Source organism: Malaya genurostris, chromosome 1, assembly GCF_030247185.1.
Source record: "Malaya genurostris strain Urasoe2022 chromosome 1, Malgen_1.1, whole genome shotgun sequence".
In the NCBI taxonomy this organism is placed as follows: Eukaryota; Metazoa; Arthropoda; class Insecta; order Diptera; family Culicidae; genus Malaya; species Malaya genurostris.
Window position 1 is genome coordinate 55,796,865 of NC_080570.1, and position 16,637 is coordinate 55,813,501.

Genomic DNA, 16,637 nt, shown 5'->3' on the forward strand with positions numbered 1-16,637 from the left:
TGCCAGCGAAGACCACGAAAGGGTTAATTATATGTACATAAAACACGCACCACGCCAAATGGCTTTGTTTGTCGCAGTTTATTTTTGTGTTGTGTGACAGACAGACGGCTCGGTTCGCAGTGGCAGACATTGACGCCGTACGTACGGACGGCCTGGTCAAATTAAAAAACTACTAAACAACTACACAACCAGACCAGACGAGAGGAATGCGAAATGAGTTTGTTTTTCTATCCGAATGCGATATGCCTTCTACAACAATGTAGAATAACTCAGTGACGCGGTGGCAGCTAAATTATTCGGTACCACTTTCCACCATAAATGCGCTCGAATAGATCAAGGTCTTTCCCGTCAATTGACGTAACGTAACGTGAGCAATCGGAGAAACAACCCGGAGACTATGACAGTGCCAATCTACAATCAATTAAAATATAATAAATATCTAACACATGCCGGGGGTAATTCTCGGCTAAACGATTGAATCACCCGTGTTCGTACGTCAGAACACAACTCAAAAGCCGTCTCAAGATTGGATAGGATAGACTCACAAAAAATGATCATTTGTTTTTGCCACTGATTTTATCGCGAAATACTACCCCAATGACATAGATTTTAATTTGGATGATGCAACGAATTTAAGTCTACAAGAGTCCGTCCGTGAGATGATGGCTGCAGTTGCTAAGTAATCAAACTAACGCCGAAACAAATAATTCATTTGGAACAGCTGATAAAGCACGATGTACAGAAAGAGAGAGAAGCTACGAATCATTATTTTGTTGTTAATAATTTGTTGCCTGCGTGGTAAACCGCCTGTTCGTGCAATGCGGCTATGCGTAGTGTCTGTCTGATAACGTAGTCGATCTGCACCTAGGGGATGTAGCTCAGTGGTAGAGCGCTCGCTTCGCATGTGAGAAGTCCCGGGTTCAATCCCCGGCATCTCCAGAGAGAGGGCATTATTTTTGTTCCTTGAATTATTTTGCTATACTAGATATTTCGATATTTTCAAAGACACGATTTTCAGTACGATCAACGCTATAGCACAATTTATTTCGACAATTTGATGGCGTTTTTACTTGAAGCCGAACCTGATGCAATCTCATCCATAACTATAACCATAAGTAAGTATTTGATGGCAGTGAGAATGAAAGCTGTAAGTGAAAACGATATCTATCGATTGCTCAAAGCTGCCGTTTTACACGAAGGGAACTAATTTAAGAATAACGAAATTAAGGTTTGCCGCAACGATGTCTTCTTTTGAAATAGTAACAAAAGATAATATTCTTTGATTCTCTAAACATTGTTGCTTGAAACTAACAAGAAACATTTTGGTTTATATTTTTTCATTCGATAATTTGTTTTTGAAGATTGGACTATTCGTGAGTTGTAACTAATACTAAAAATGACGGCGCCTTCGCGTAGTACTGTGAAGCTGCAAGTACATTTTTTTGTAAAAATGAGTTCTCTTGGTGTTCGAAAATGTTGAACCTATCCGCTCTTGTGGAGAGTCCCGCGTGTTCGGATAAGAAACATGCGGTTGCTCTTCAAATTGCTCGTCGTTTTTTTCGTCGAATCCATATGAGATCCACATAAGATCGTCATCACCCAGGTAGTGGTGAGATTTCTCTTAGTGACATAATGATGAGCGACGAAACACACTTCTACCTGGACGGCGCGGTAAACAAGCAAAATTGTCGTTATTATGCCGAGACGAATTACAGGTTGTGGAGAGACCCCTTCAACATTCGCCGTGAAATTTTCGAAATTTATTCCGATACCGACTTGATACCGTTACGTTGCAATAAGTGACCAATAATTTCTTAAAACGGCTCAAAAATTGCATTGCATTTGTCATCATTTGTCAAATATTGTTTTAAACAAAAGACACGGTTGTAAACCTTGATTCTTTTTATTGCTGATTAGTTTTTTGTCTAGCACTTCGGAGATTTTGTTCATTTTTTATAATAAATATGTCAGATTCTTTTGCGCAACCCTGTATATTCAACTTAAAAAAGCAGATATTTCAGTTGTGCACAGAAAGAATAATGGATTTTACATAACATGTAAATCAATAGTACTATGACATAGCCATCAGTTTAATTGAAAATAAGATTTAAAATCATGATAGATATAAAATTAAATTGAAATGCATTGATTTTCAATGATCCAAATTTATGCATAAAAATTGATGCAAAATCACAAAACATTTCAATCTATGTGCGTTCCTATCAATTTGCCTATTCATTCCTTTGTACATTTAGCTCACCGAATCAATTTGAGCTAAACGAGCTTCGGATAGTGTCAAGATTTTTCGCTGGTTTGGATAAAGCAAAAGATTTCATTGCCAAATTAGTAGTTATTTCAACTTACGTTTTGATTGACATTAAAATTGTTTGGGTTTGTTATGGATATAATTATTTCTTTCGAATAAATTTCTATATTCCTTTTTACCTTTCTCATATAAATATTGTGTAGCCTAAACACTATGAAACCGACTTTTGAACCGAATCCCGAAGAGCCGAATGTCATATACCATTCAGTTCGTCGAATACTAAAAAAAAATATGTGTGTATTTATGTGTGTAAGAAACAAAAATATACGAAAAAAAACCTGTTTTAATCCACCTAGTGGTGTAATGATGCCTTTCTCATGTACATATAATATTGTGGTATTCCATTCAAAATTTATCTTTTCGATTTTTCAAACAAACCAAGAGATTTTTGTGCATTAACTAGTATAACATACAGAATAAAACAATGCTTTGATTGCGTGAGTCATCCACATTTCCACAAACCAAAGAACCGACCACCAACTAACATGACACACAAACTCTTCTAGTACGCACTCTAAATTACGATTTAAATGTTTGTTGTATCCGAAAATATTTTAAGTGACGGTGTACAATATTGAACACATTTTACCCTATAATTCCGGAACCGGAAGTCGGATCCGGATGAAATTCAGGAATTCCGTATGGGACCACGAGACCTTTCATTTGAATCTAAGTTTGTGAAAATCGGTCAAACCATCGCTGAGAAAAGTGAGTGAGATCTATTTTGGTATATATGACCACTATTTCCGGTACTTCCGGAACCGGATACCGGGAACCAGGATAGCCGGAATCGGTTTGTTTAGTTGCCTACTGATAATGACTTTCGATTTGTGTGGTTTTGAGACCAGTTTAGAAATTTTTTCACGTTTTTTGTTTCACCGGTTTAAGTGACGGTGTACAATATTGAACACACTTTACCCTATAATTCCGGAACCGGAAGTCGGATCCGGATGAAATTCAGGAATTCCGTATGGGACCACGAGACCTTTCATTTGAATCCAAGTTTGTCAAAATCGGTTCAGCCATCTCCGAGAAAACCTAGTGAGATTATTTGACACATACACACACACACACACATAGACATTGCTCAGCTCGATGAACTGAGTCGAATGGTATATGACACTTGGCCCTCCGGGCCAATTTTCACTATTCGGTTTTCCAAGTGATTGCATAACCTTTCTGTATGAGAAAGGCAATATATTTTTTCAGGGATGGCTGGACAAACTTAAATTCAATTGAAAGGTATCCGGATCCCACAGCCTACTATTGATTTTCAGCCGCATCCAACTTCCGGTTTCGGAGTAACGGAGCAGAAAATTTAAAAAAAATCGCTCGATATTCTCAGAGACCGATAAACCAATTTCCACAAGCTTAGGTTCTAATGAAAGGTCTTAAAATCTTGTTCTACAAGTTTCGTCCGGATACACCTTCTATCGAGTTTCAATCGGATACGCCTTCTTTTCGAAATTGCAGACTAATAAATTTGAAAGTTTCAATTTCTAGAGCGTATTTCTATATACGAATCTACAAAATAGAGCGAAATAATTCCAATTAGCCGTATGATTCTTCAATTGGGGAGATTTGATTACCAACTACATTGATTTCGGGTATACCAGATCCTAATCCCCAGTTCTGTAAGCACCGAAAAAAGGGATCGTATGTTCTAAACCGAAATCACTCCAATTTCTCCGAATCTATTGGACCGATTTTCTCGAACATAGAATCAAATATAATTTTTATGGTCCCAAAAGTTGTAGGGTTTGTTTGAAGTTGCAACCTGCCATTTCTGGCGACCAATAAAAACACGAAAAAAATATTCAAGTTATGTTATCTAAACTTCAATTAAACGGGTAATTGTTAGCAGTAGCTTGCCGTGAAGTGCAAGACATAAATAATTCTTCTGTTAAAAAGGTGTGCAATGTATTGCATTGGCAAAACAATTATAATACTAGAGGTAAAAGGCGATTAACGTTCGCCCTAACTGATCGTTTGTTAGTTCAGGCACTAAAACAACATTCTTGTAGTAATTCAGAAATTAAAAATAATAAGTTTGTGCTAGGTGCACATATCCACTTTTACTAGTTTTAACGTTTCATCTGCCTCATCAGTGCGATAGCAGTTTATGTTTAACTATCTAAACTTACGTCTCGACCTAACACATGGGCTGAAATCTCCCGGGTCTAACAAAGAGAACACTTTATTGATCAACGTAATCTCCATCAAGAGTAACTCAATCTTTCCATCGCCGATCTAACATTTCAACACCCTTGTTGTAGAACGATTTATCTTTTGCCTCTAAATAAGCCTCAGCTTCTGCGATAGCCTCTTCATTCGTGCAAAATTCATTACCGGCGAGCACTTTTTACACGTCTTCAAACAGTCAGTTGTTATTGGGAGCCAAATCAGGCGAATACGGTTGATGCGGGAGCAACTCAAGGGTCAATTTATGTAGTTTTGCCATTGTTTTGATTGATTTGTGACACGGTGTGTTGTCCGGAGTGAAGTGATGAGTCCATGTTTCATTCATTGCCACATATCGACGTAAAAACACCCATGAAATACACTATGCAAGTAATGTGTTTTCCTACCATAATAAATTTTCTTGGAATGAGAATTTTCACTCATAATTTAGATCATTTTGATCTTAAAATAATGAATAACTGTTATGACTACGTGAAAATATGAAATGGTTTATTTCATGATTTTTCAATCATGACAACGGCAACGAATTACTTTCCGTGTGCGCTTCTCAAATTGTTTGCTTGATTTCGAGGAACTTTTTCTTTTTAAATTAGAAATTATAAAATTAGCTTCCCATTTCCGGGTGGGTAATGTCAGAGACATGACCAGGTTAACGAGAATACGTAAAATATTGGCTCGTTAATATCAAAACTGTTTCCCTATAAAGCACAATATTAATTCCGGCGAACGACAAAAACGTGTGAAATTGGGGCTAAATAAAAAATATACAATAATATCGAATATGATAACACATAGCATGCACACGGGGAACAAGATTCCATGAGTCTTAATTTCCGAAATATAAAGATTTTATTTAATACTTGTTATCCCTGTTCTGGTTCCACATAGAGACATTTTAAAAGAGATTTTACCGTGGATTTATTACGCAATTTTCGGGAATCTTGCTTATGAATTTCTTGAACAATATATATTTCATTACATTTCTACATACCTGAGAAGATTCGTAGTGCATGAACCGAGCATATTCACTAGGAAATTCTTTTCTTTTCGCGGGTCATATTTCGAAACGACACCCATACAAGAATAAAGATGTGTTCTACATCAGTACTTTTATTTTTGCATTGCATGTGAGTGTTGCGTTAGTGGTGATGCCTACTATTATTTGGAGCGAAGTCCAACATATTTCTTATTTCAACATAAGCATATTTCAACAGTTGAATAATTCTTATAGCTCTTTTGTAAACATGTATAACCCAGAAAAGTGTTGATTTGTAGAATTTTTCTCCGTCGATGTTCGGTTTTCGATGAATTTTAGTCCAATGCAAACGCCCAGCAGCTGAATGCTTACTACGATTTTAAGTGTCGTCGCATTGATACCAAGCATTTAAGAAAGTTTTAGTTTTAAGTTATTTGTGGTTGTGTCATACAATAGCAAATTTTATCATATTTCAATGGTCATATTTCCGATGGCATGTAGCAAACATTATGTTGATACGTTAGATACAACAAGAGATATTCACGACCAAATCATTCTTCCAGAACGTAAATTTTGGAAATAATCCCATAGTAAAGTAAGTCGTACTCACCACAAGAGGTGTTCAATTTACCAGTTTTATGCAAAGATAAAACTAGGAGTGGAAGTCAAGGAACCTGTGTTCAAACTGATCGTCCGATGGTTCCAGATAACAAAAGCATCGTGTTTATAATACTACGCGACAATGTTGCACATATTCTTCGTGTAACTAATTCATTCATCCATCTTCGGCGCGGATATTCTTCTATTACTTTCGCCCGTCTCGAACAACGTTGAACTATTCACTGCACGAAAGAGAGAAGGGTGAAAATGAATAATCAATAATCTACAGAACCTGAATCTACTAATACATTCTTTGTTGCTAGTATACATCGTGCATGTTCGTTTTATACATTCGTTTGTCATTCGTTCATTTACTTTACTCTTAGAATTGGTTCGAATAGCGTTACTGCGATGATCGTTGCATTCCATTCTTCGCAAAAAAAAATGTTTACATAAAAGTTTATGGCAATATTATTGAAAACAAAAATCATAAACTTGACAAATAAGTTTCATAAAACTGAGCGAACATACGTTATGAAGAATTCGAAATACTCTGGTTGTGGTGTAACAGAACTCAGAAAGCAACCCGATCGTGTAAAACTCCGTTCACGCTCAGACTTTTCACGGCCGGGAAATGGTTCCATTTTCCGTTTCGGCTCAGTGTCATCTTTGAGTACAGTTTTTTTATTTTTGCCGAACGAAAGATATCAAAACATTCTTTATGCCTTTCTCATATAGAAAGGCTATGCAATCACTGTCAAAACCGACTTTTTAACCGAGGCCCGGAGGGCCGAATGTCATATACCATTCGACTCAGCTCGACGAACTAAGCAAATATCTGTGTGTATGTGTCCGTGTGTGTATGTGTGTATGTATGGAACAAAAATATGCACTCACTTCTCTCGGAGATGGCTGAACCGATTTTCACAAACTAAAATTCAAATGAAAGGTCTCATGGTCCCATAGCCTGCTATTGAATTTCATCCCAATCTGAATGCCGGTTCAGGAGATGTAGGATGACATGCACAAAAAAATGGAAAAAATATGCACTCACTTTTTCCAAAGATGGCTTAGCCGATTTTCACAAACTAAGATTCAAATAAAAGGTCCTATGGTCCCATGCTATTGAATTTCATTTGGATCCGACTTCTGGTTCCGGTAATATGTGAAAATTAGAGAAAAGGTTCTCTTTGAAACGGCTGAACCGATTTTCACAAACTAAGATTTGAATGAAAGGTCTTATAGTTTTCTAAAAATTGTTAGAACAATTTATCTGAATCCGACTTCCGGTTCCGGAACTATAGCGTAATTAGTGAAAAATTAACAATTTCATTAGTGTTTTTCACAAATGATGGTCAAAAACAGGTGCAAATCCCATAAAACTGTTTGATAAATACTTCCAGTTTGCAGAGATTATTAGTTTGTGGGCATGAAAACTTTATTCGGCACTACTGGTCCCCTCTTTTCCTGTTCCGGAAGCACCTAAAGTTCTGAATAAAAACTCAAAAATGGAATTCACTTCGATTTCTCTGTGATGATTGAACCGACAAATCTTAATTTGAATTAATGGTCATATTATCTTTAAAGCTACTGTAAAATTTCATCCGGATCTGACCTTCGGTTCCGCAGTTACAAGGCGATGAATGTCAAAGTTTTAAAATCGCCATATAGAATGACTGGTAAGTGGTGGTACGATGGAAGAATAAGACACAAAACGAACGATGCGTGCTTTGTTCTATTTCGTACACTATAAAGACAACGAAACAATTACAGATGTCTGCTACTAGTCTGTGATATTGGTAAAAAATGGTGCTGTGATTGATAAAATTTTTTGCTATTTTCTGATAAGAGTGACCGAAAGAATAGAAGAATGTCAATGAATTGAAATTTATTTAAAAAAATATACAATTTTCACAGCCGGTAGTGCAGTAAAACCGTGCTGGTGGTGTAGTGATGTCAATAATAATAATAATAATAATAATAATAATAATAATAATAATAATAATAATAATAATAATAATAATAATAATAATAATAATAATAATAATAATAATAATAATAATAATGATGATAATAATAATAATAATTATAATAATAATAATAATAATAATATTAGTAGATGGCAAAATCGATTTTCACAAACTAATAGGTTCAAAAGAAAAGTCTTACAGCTTCATACGGAATTCCTTAATTTGTTGTGGACAGTACTTCCGGTTCCGGAACTACAGGGCAAACAGGATTTGTAGAGTTTGTTAGATTAAGTCCGACCAAACTTTCCTGTTTCTATTCAATGAATAGTGAATAGTGAATAGAATGATTTTGCGAATTCCACAGTAATAATTATGATATTATGAGTAATATGAGAAAGGCATCATTACACCACTAGGTGGATTAAACCAGGTTTTCCAGTCTGTTTTCGTTGAACACTGGTCCGGTGATAAATATCAAAACTATTCGATCGTGTCTTGGTCATCGATTTGATGAAGTGCAGTTATGAGTGATGGTTTTAGAACAGAATACGACACTAAGAAATGACACTTTTTTTCACGAATCAGCATCATATTATTTTGAATACTAGTTGTTTATATTGTATCTTGTATACGTCTAAAATAATGAATTGCAGCTGACTTTGTGAACCATAACGAGCCGATGTTCCGATGCCATTGACAATATAACGTACTTCCTTTCAGAAATAAAATAGCATTGCCCCACAGAAGCTTCAATTCGACGTTCCAAGACATTCGAACTACGAGTGCCATTGGCCCGGGCTGGCTTGTCCTTATTCGCTGCAATTCATCAAACGGTTTGGTAATTAAACTACCAGATGCTATTGTCGTAATTAAGGGGTCAAAGCTCTCCAGTAACAGAAAAAAATACGAAGAACAAAAAAAACACTGCCACAGCGTTCGAGAGAGATAATTATTGTATTTTTTGTTGTCACAATCGAAAGACGAAACAACCAAGTTGCGGTTTTATTTCAAGTGCCTGTTTCAGATGCCGGTCGGTGATGGCGGGAAGGAGCGCAGCCACTATTCGAGTGGTTGTCCGCATTTGTTTTTTTTTTCGTCTTCTTCTTCAAACCGTACATATACAGGGCATTCCACTTGGTCCGATGCCAGTAATTTTGATTGGCGTAATTACGGTCATAATATGTTCTGTCGAGGCTGTTTGAGCTGCTTTGATGATGATAGTGCTTGTGACCGATGCTGTCGAGAGCACTATCGCGATGAGAAAACCGCATGTGCTTTTGAATTGTAGAAAAAAGACGCACTAATGACAGTAATGATATTGTTTGTTCGGTCACTTGCAACTGACCGGAATGTCCTTTTGGGACAGTTTTCTGCTGTCGGCACTTCGTTCGGAATGGTTATTAATTGCCGTTATGACAAAGTTTGGCTTCTATCTGGCCAATGCGCTTCCGTAATACACACGAGTGAGTGCCAGTGCTGTAATCTACTCGAGGACGGTGAGGCTTACCCTTCGCCGCCTCACGCCTTATCGCAATCTTTCGGATTATTGCAGGAAGCAGTAAACGTAAATGGATCAGTGAAAAAAAACCACTCATCATACAGCCTTTAAATCCTATCGTTTCGTAAGCCGGACAAAACCCATCCGTCAGAGCTAATCAGCAATTACTAATCGTCATCTGCATCCATTGTCAGTTCCCGAACCCCGGCTCTCGACCGCCCTGCTTCAACCGAAAAACCCGTCCGTCCGTTTTTAAATTGTTTCTGCGTGTCAATCCATGCCATATCTAGAGCCGAGGTAACCTAATCCGTGAAATGAAATATTCAATAATCCGACTTGACAAACATACAAACAGTAGACCCCGTGTAGAGACAGAGATAGGGGCAGAATTCGTGGCTGATGGCAGTGAAGAAGGCCCTGTGTATGTGTGTGTGTCTCTTCTCATGGTCAGATAACACCTCACACCAACCGGTTGGAAATGCTTCGGATCCGGTGATTAATTTTGGTTCTTTCCACACTCGGAGTCCGACCACAATGGGAAAAACAAAAGGCCAGGCATAAATAAGCTCAGGTTATTTCCAAACACTACGAAAAATCCGCCCAGATTAGATATGCCCCCGCAGGCAGCTGAATGCGAAAAGCCATCCGTCGGTCGGTCGAAAGCCGTTGGAGGAAATGGACAGGTCATTGAAAGGCTTGCCCACTACCACTGCATTCTGCCCTGGCTACCGCCGGACAGCCAAATTGACGAACTTTTAGGGGGGGGAGGTTGATTACTGATCATCCCAGTGCTGGCTGTGCTTCATTGCAAATTGTATTTATTTCTTATTAAAGCTGATGATGGCTGCCATATAAATGCAACTTTTTTTTATATTTACGATTCTTTTGATTCCTGAAATTAAGCTTAATTCGTTCGATGCACTCCTCTCCAGGCCCGGCATCAGCCTCGGTTTGACATTGGTGCAGCAAAAGGTTGTTAAAACGGCGAATAACTACCATTAAATAATTCTAGTTCTTTTTACTGTTTGGCCTGTAACCATTTTTGCCAACCTTGTTCACTCCACGGTCGTCCCTCCGGAACGTTGAACGGGGAACCTCGAAATTTAACGATCCGTTTATTGTTCGATTCAATTCGAATGATACTTGAATATTTATCAAGCGCCATCGGAGTTTTGTTTCTTTGTCAGGCACTAGCACTCTATAATCGTCTGTCCGGGTCGGTGGGTACACATTCATGATTGTTTCGCCCAGTTCGTTTGTTTCGACAATTGAATCATTCATTCATTCATTCATTCAGTCAGTCAGTCAGCCAGTCAGGCCCGGTCCGACCCGACCCGGCTCGGCAACCCAACATCCCCCGGGGCGGCTGGCCGTTTTCTCGTACCCGTCCTTGTGGCCGCATTCGCGCAGTCTGGTTTTGCTCCGTTTTAGGTTTATCTATCGAATTTTAATGTCATATGAATAACAAACCGCACTTCAGGACTTATGTATTCGGAACGAGTGAATTTGCATGTCAAATCGGGTAATTTATGCTAATAATGGGTGCTGGCTCCTATCATAACAGTTTTTTTTCCTTCGCTTTAGCCGAAACTGCTTTACGTATTCTTTTTTTTGCATATCGTATTTTAAATTTAGTCGACTCTTTGCCCCGCTTGGGTGGTGTGTGCTGCCAGTTTACTAGCAACGCCCTATTCATTTGCCATTCGATTGAAATCGACGTCGTCGTTGGTCGCCTCTGCAAATGAAGTTGCTAAACATGCAAAGCGAATTCGGAATGTTTCAAATCCGCTTCGGAAATAAGACTGGAACAATTTACATGACGGTTCGTGTTCACTCCGATTGGTCCAAATCGTGTTTCGTAAATTGACTGACTGACTGACTGACGAGTTGGTGAGCATTTTGCGATCAATTATTGGAAGGCGAGAACAATCATCCGTGGCGAGAACGATACTCTTCATTGTATGTTATTAGAATAATGACCTGTTATAAGATGGCTTTGCTTCATGAGTACGGACTGTGAAAAAAAACATTTAATTGATTTCCACGTGTGCTTGTTGTTACACTGATTAGCATAGGCGGAAAAACATTTGCTCTATTTGAGGGTAACTCAGACCATTTCTTAAAGCCCTCTAGAACATTTAACAAAACTAAAGAGAAGTCTTAACCGAAGGACGCTCCTGTGCAGAGCCGTAGTGAGCGTTTGGCATTTTATTTTTCTGTGAAGTTATCCCAAGCAACATTTTTTAATTTTATTTAATTATTATTAGTTGAAAGAGAACACTATGTCTCATCAAATATTTGATAGCAGTTACATCAAACATAAATAATAATACTCCTAGGTCCTATACAAACGGATCTCTATTATTTTGACTACCGAAAAATCAATTTAGCTTAACCTTTTATTACTGTTTCGTGTGGACAGCAGCTAAGGTGTTGAAAAAAGTTAAACTGGCAACATGACCTTGTGTTGCTTGATTTTTAAAGTCTTGTTTATGTGTTCGTAATAAAACTGAAAATAAAGTTCCAAAACGAGTATTACGGACGATTCTTGAGCTTTACTTGACTGCTTCCGAGAAATGTTTCAAAAATCTAGGAAAAGAAATAGAATATCCACCATTTAACCACACGTTAAAATTATAATCGTTCAATGCGAGCTCATATATATATGAACTAGCGGACCCCTGCACACTTCGTAGCGCAATAATATTAGATTAGATGTAAATAAATCAATACTTCTTTTAATCAATTTTCATGGTTATTGTCAATAAACCGGAGCCTTTTTAACAGATCGGCTGAAAAGTTCGTATCGTTTCTAAAAGAGAGGGCGCCACTAGAATTAAATCCATACCATTTTCAGTTAGTACCAACCTTCAAAAGATACGTGTATAAATTTGACAGCTGTCTGATTATTAGTTTGTGAGATATTGCATTTTAAGTGAAGCTACTTTTATTATTGTGGAAAAAATGGAAAAAAAGGAATTTCGTGTGTTGATGAAACACTACTTTTTGATGAAAAAAAGTGCCGCCGATACCAAAAAATGGCTTGATGAGTGTTATCCAGACTCTGCACCGGGCGAAGCAACATTTCGTAAGTGGTTTGCAAAATTTCGTACTGGTCATATGAGCACCGAAGACGATGAACGCAGTGGACGTCCAAAAGAGGCTGTTACCGATGAAAACGTGAAAAAAATCCACAAAACGATTTTCAATGACCGTAAAGTGAAGTTGATCGAGATAGTTGACACCCTGAAGATATCAAAGGAACGTGTTGGACATATTATTCACGAATATTTGGATATGAGAAAGCTTTGGGCAAAATGGGTGCCGCGTGAGCTCACAATCGATCAAATACAACAACGAAAAACCATGCTGAAATTGAACGAATTGGGCTTCGAATTGCTCCCTCATCCACCGTATTCTCCAGATTTGGCCCCCAGTGACTTTTTCCTGTTCTCAGACCTCAAAAGAACTCGCTGGTAAAAAATTTAGAAGCAATGAAGAGGTAATCGCTGAAACTGAGGCCTATTTTGAGGCAAAGGACAAATCGTACTACAAAAATGGTATCGAAAAGTTGAAAGATCGCTATAATCGCTGTATCGCCTCTGATGGCAATTATGTTGAATAATAAAAACGAATTTGGCAAAAAAATGTGTGTTTCTATTAAACGATACGAACTTTTCAGCCGAACTGTTATATCGCGGATCACCACAGGTTGAGAATAGCTGCTCTGCGATAAAAAACATTTTTTGGCAACGCGCGAGCAGGCAACATACAATTTTCCATGTAAAAACTCAAACTTCATGACACAAACTCCTTACAATTACTCTTGTGCTTTATTTGCGGTAATATGAAAGCTAAATGACGTTTAAATTTGAATGACATGTCAGCGAGTATCATTGGAATCGTTCCCTCGATAACATTTACCATTAACCTTTTAACTTTGAACTTTTTTCTGCACTTGCTCCTGTACTTTCTGTACTTATTATTGTACTTTCTGAAACTGTTCCTGTTCTTTCTGCTCTTGTTTCTGAATTGTATGTATCAGTTTCTGTACCTGTTTCAGTACTCTGTATTTCTGTGCTTTCTCTACATGTTCCTGTCCTCTCTGCACTTGTTTCAGTTTTTTCAGTATTTGTTCTCTCATGTCTGTACTTGTTCCTGTACTTTCTGTATTTTTTCACTTTTTCTGCCAGTTCCTGTACCTTCCACACTTGTTCCCCTTATTTCTGTACCTACAGCTGTCCAGGTGATCTTCGTATCGCTGAAAAATTATCTTTGGATGGAAATTATTTCGAAAACTAACAAAATCAGAATAATCAAACGAACTGTGTGAAAGTAGGTATCAGAAGAGTGTGGTTATGATAGTTCGCGATCAATAAAGTTGAATGATAAAATGAATCTCAGCAATTTTTCAGTTTGAGAGAAAGTCGATTAGTCGTTTCAAACAGGTGAAAAATGTCAATGTGATGATTTTTAATCCCCGTTCAATCGAGGATGTCCGTAAAAGCAGCAAGAGTTGTAAGTTAAAGTATATTGTACGGATCTGTTCATAGCCACATAAACGCAAGTAATTTGAAATATCGACGTACTCTGCAGAAACCGATGTTTAGAGAAAAATATGCCCAAAAACATCTTGAGCGGGTTGATATAATTTGGATCGTGTCTGGGCCAACCGAAGACGGTTGGTCCCACATGAACCAATGGCCCCAACTGGTGATGCTAGTTTTACTATTCGGGCATTGGTAGTGCTTATGTGAAATTTAAGCCGAAAAAACATCAAACATCCTTTGGATTCAAATGAAATTGTTCCATTGCACACGTCATCAAATAACGTGCTCTCGTCAATCACTTTCTTTTTGGCATTAAAAATGCCTTACTCTTCACTATATGGGGCCAGGTGTCAATTAAAAGTTTCAAAAATAGTCGCGTAACCTTTTTGTGTCATAATTTTGAACGTTAATAACTCGGTCATTTGTTGATGGATTGTTATAATTTAACAACCAATCGATTCGGAAACTTTTAACTTAAACATGTATGACGACGTCGTTTCAGTATTTCAATAGCATACTATTGAAAAATGGTTAGAATCGACCTATGTTTTCATCCACCAATCCCCGTTGTGCAAAATGACGTCAACTTCTTGTTCGGCATAGGAGGCTTGGCGTCATGCATAAAAAACACTGCAACGTTATGCGTAGTATGAAGAGAAATCTATAAATATAGGCTGCACAATATTTCTTTGCCTAGTTGATGTTTGACTGTGAATGAAACAAGTAGCTTGTCCAGTTAGCTGATTACTGGATTGTGTATGCGTTCGCTCGCTGGATTGTCGCTTTTCCATTATGTGTTGGTGAAATTCCCTGTTGTCTGCGCAACACCGTGTTCGCTTGAGTATCTCATATATCATCTAGCTATTGAAGAAGCGAATCAGCGTGGTTACCGATTCTTTTGAAATATCCCTTGTATTTAGCACATTTTTGGTCGATTTTGCCATTAAAAATGCCTTACACTTCGCTTCCCGAGGCTGGGTGTCAATTTAAGACATGCAAAACTAATCGCGTAACATTTTTCTGTCATAATTTTGAACGCTTATAACTTAGTCTTTTGTTGATGGATTTATATAATTCAACAACCAATCGATTCGGAAACATTTAACTTAAACTTATGAGATGACGTTATTTGAATATTTCAATTGGATACCATTGGTTTGAATTGAGTATTTTATTTTGATTCTCTGGTAACTATCAGGCCAATTTAGAATTATCGGCGATAGATTTTTCGGATCTAATTTACAGCGCTTGTTCCTCGATGATTTGTTAATGGATTATCCTAATTTAAATGATTCCAAAGCTTCAATATTGTAAGCTTGAAAATGTTTTAATTTGTCAACGGATCGGTTTGCATACTTAAATCTCCATTCTCATACGAACAAAACGGTGGTGCGAAAATGGATTCAGTATAAAGTTGTGTTATGATGATAATCATAGATACTTCTTCTTCATTATATGTGACTGAACAAGTTGTTGTCTCACCAGAAATTAAACGCTTCAAAAGATTCAAAATTAAATTCTGAAACTTATCTAAAAGCGGCCTCCTCGGTTTAGTAGTATAAATGAGTTCCACAGGCTCACATATACAGTTCAATTAGATGCAATATCATATACTATCAAATATAAACTCAAGGTAAGTTTACCTGCGGTTTTACATGTATCGTTTGAATAGGAACCCTCGTAGAATTTGGTTAACCGCCAGTTTAAGTTTAATTATTATTTGCTTCAAAACAATAAACGTCTGATGACTACACGCGTTGTAACTATGACAATGTTCATTCATATGTTAATAACATCAAGTTACAATATTAACAAAATTTCGGAATTTTGTTGCGTATCCATTCCGTATATTCCTAATATGCCAAAGCGAAAATCAATGTAAGTAACTAAATATTTTATGCGGACTGTTTCACATGCTTCCTTCCTTGTATTGTTGCCATATTATTTACCGACATTTTCCGAAGATTATTGACGATTTTGAAGAAGGATTAATAAAATTACACTATTACTGAGTGTACCGGTACAACATTTTTCGTTAAAATAAATAAAATCTTTTCTTGGATCGATTAACTGTTTATAAAATAAATAAGTTTGTACGTTTCTCGAAAATTATTATCATAAAATAAAAGTTTCATTTGTTCAGGTTTAAATGTTTAGGTTGTTTGTATCTAAAATTGAGCTTTCGAGTAACTTTGAATTCATCATAATTGACTTCTAGTTAAAGGACGTTATTCAAAAACTTAACAGTGTAAAAATTTGTGGAAAGGGATCAAAATTGAATAGAATCAATAATCAAGAAAGATTCTAATTGTCAATTTTATCATTCGCTAACAATCTCAGCGCTTAAACTAGAGCAAGTTTGTAATTAGTCAATTGAATATGTTTTTAGTCTAGTGTGTCATCATCATTATCATCTTTATTTTTGTATTAATTATGAAGACCCTAGAAACGTTCCATTTTTAATGTTATTGTGCTCGGTCGTGTCTTGAATACAACCCTCTAATTTTTTTATTTC

The 16,637-nt window shown here is 37.0% G+C and overlaps 1 protein-coding gene and 1 non-coding gene across 8 annotated transcripts in view; both read left to right on the forward strand.

The window, feature by feature from the left end:
* The window catches only part of LOC131440051 (mpv17-like protein), a 438,206-nt gene that overhangs the window by 126,791 nt on the left and 294,778 nt on the right, over nt 1-16,637 (forward strand). The gene's annotated exons all lie outside the window — the stretch shown is intronic.
* On the forward strand, nt 868-939 carry Trnaa-cgc (transfer RNA alanine (anticodon CGC)). Its single transcript has one exon. It is a non-coding gene; the product is annotated as a tRNA-Ala (tRNA).